The following is a 2,749-nucleotide window of genomic DNA, read 5'->3' as shown; positions in this document are numbered from 1 at the left end:
CCAACAAAACCTCTTTCAGCCCTTCTTCCCTTCCTTAGGAAAATTACGACTGCTGAATACAGAGTTTTTTCCTCCCCTTGGTTTATTTTGTGAATAAAATGGAACAAGGGTTAAGAAGGAAACACATGAGCATTTCATCTGAAAGAAGTAGTAAGGTTTATCCCAGCTGCAGTCTTTTAACAGGCGTAATGGCCCTTTTAAAACTGTAACAGGAAGCCAGCCAAGAGGGTGGTGGTGCAGATTGGTAGATACTAGACAAGAGGCTTTAACAGAAGAAGGGTGTAGCTTAAAGCCTGGTCACTGTTCTGCTGCACTATATGAGTACACTCTCTCACTCAGTGGTAAAAGAAAGCGACTTTGAGAGTCACATTAGAGCTGCCAAGCAAGCCTGAGTACCATTTGGGTAGATTCTCTAAGTTCCTTGGCTGAACTCAAGAGTCTGTGCCCTCAAATCACGACTTAGGAATCAGAATGCACTGTACAAGCCGAGTGGAAAGCATGCTGTGATGCTTCTCAAAGGACACTGCTCAGCCAAATGGGTAGACTTCTTAATTACATCAAAGATAATCATGTTGCAATCACAGAAACATGGAAGGAATGTGGGAACACTTTAAATTAAAAAAAAAGAATCGGACTGTGTAATGGGGAAAACCAAACGCAGAAGCAAGCAACACTGATATGGTTGCAGATATATGGCACCAAAATAATATCCTCATTAATCTGAGATCATGGGAGCAATAAAAAGGTTGTTCAATCTTTTTATCTATCTATCTTTCTTTTATCTATATATTGACACAGGAGTGTGTACATATTTGTCCTATGCAGTAAGAGCTCCAGAACTGATTTTTTTGCTCTGGTGTAAAATATGAAACCACTGATATAAAACTGTTGTGTGATCAGACCCTGCGCCTGCTCTGTAGCCCTCTGAACAGAAAGTGTTTAATAAGGATAGCTCACATAGTGTGCAAGACGATAAATATGCTCAAATTGGCAAAGTGAGAGAGGACAAGACTTACTTTACTAGGGGAGGCTTCTGCAGACTCTCACACTAAGTAGCTTCTCAACCGACCAACTCACCAAACGATAAGCCAAAGAAGGAACCACTGGATGCACACATCCAAGAACCCCTAAATACAGGCCACTGAGGGGGGTAGCCTTTACTTCAGGTTATGGGCTGGACTCGTAGTTGCAATAGGAAAGCAGCATTGTGTCATAGCTTACCCCTGGGCTCAACACGGATTTTTCTTTTCTAACACTCGAGAATGATACCCATTATAAGCCTACTGCAATGGTGAAGATTTAAGCTAGAAACTTAGGGCCAGATTTGCAAAGGTGTTTAAATGCAAGCAGGCATTTAGTGGGATTTACATAAATTCCTAAACAGGTCTAACTCCCATTAAAGTCAATGGGTTTTAAGCAGAAACTAAAAAAAGGTACACAATGACAGCCAATGCACATGCAAATCAGGCGTATACTACCAACACAAATGCCTAGCCAATGTCTGGATATTGTACATTTTGTATGTAGCTTTGTATCCCCTTGTTTTTTTGGGGGGGTTTTGCATTTCCCCATCTTTAGATTTTGATATGACCCACTCTTGCTGGTGAAGCCCCTATTCATCTCCATGAGATCCTGCAACTAGTTGGTAACACCATCAGGAACACTGACTGTCTGGTCAAAACACTAAGCCAAACAGAAAGGACAGCAGCACTACCATCTTGAGTGGCAATACAGTATCTTACAGGCTAACCAGAAATAGACTAATTTAGAAGACCTGTAAGACAGGCCAAGTGTTGCAGTTAGTAGGCCTGTTTGGTCTGTGTGCGATGATCCTCCCTTCCATGTCCAAATAAGGGAAGGTAACTTTAAGCACTTGTCTTTTCCCATGGGCCAAAGAACTATTATTTCCAGCCAAGAGTTGACTCCATTTCTGTTCCAGGGTTGGGAAGAACGGCATTTAAGTTGTGTGTTTATTTAAAACTGTGTAAAATGCAGAATTTTTTTGGTATACATGGTGGTGCTATAGGAGTGTGAACAGTTTTATTAATGTACAATATTGTATGTTTAAGGCCAAGACATTTTCCGGGATTGTCATGAATGACTGATGTTTTTAGTTTAGCAGTTTTAATCACTATGATTTATCCAAGATGAAATTCTATTGCCTTTTACAGTGGTGTATGTTCTACAGATATGTAATTTTGAGACTTCTTCAATTTACCAGTTATTCTCATAGTTCCCTCTGACCAAATACTTTGTCAGGCTCTTTCTAGGTGGCAACTCTATTCCCTTGTCCAGGTAATTCTGCAATTAGTAGGTTGTTATAAAAAAAAAGATAGCTTCTCAACAGAATGGAACCAGCATGATGTGTTTATATCAAGGTCCATTTAGAGAACTGAAGGATCAATAAACTAGTACACTGTATTCATTGGTTCAGAGCTGCTACAATTTTATTGCATTAAGGGTGGCTTAGAGAATATCTTAGCTTCTGAATCACTGAACCAAGAGACACCATATCTCTCTCAAAGCCAATGCAATCTAACAAATAGCACAAGCAGTCTGAGTGCCAGAAATCCTTATGAACATCCTTATGAACACTGGATGCACAGGAGCTAACTACATTGTATGTGATTTTTCACCTGTTGTTTTCAGAAATGCCAGATGAGTTAAAACAAAACTGATAATGTTCAATAAATCAGCCACAAATTCATGCTCTTAAAACCAGTTTTCCAGTTAAAACAAGCATGTGTCA

The sequence above is a fragment of the Gavialis gangeticus genome, unplaced genomic scaffold (assembly GCF_001723915.1).
Source record: "Gavialis gangeticus isolate Ggan-Ray unplaced genomic scaffold, GavGan_comp1, whole genome shotgun sequence".
NCBI lineage: Eukaryota > Metazoa > Chordata > Crocodylia > Gavialidae > Gavialis > Gavialis gangeticus.
The sequence above is the reverse complement of the archived record's forward strand: the minus strand, read 5'-3'. Positions refer to the sequence as shown.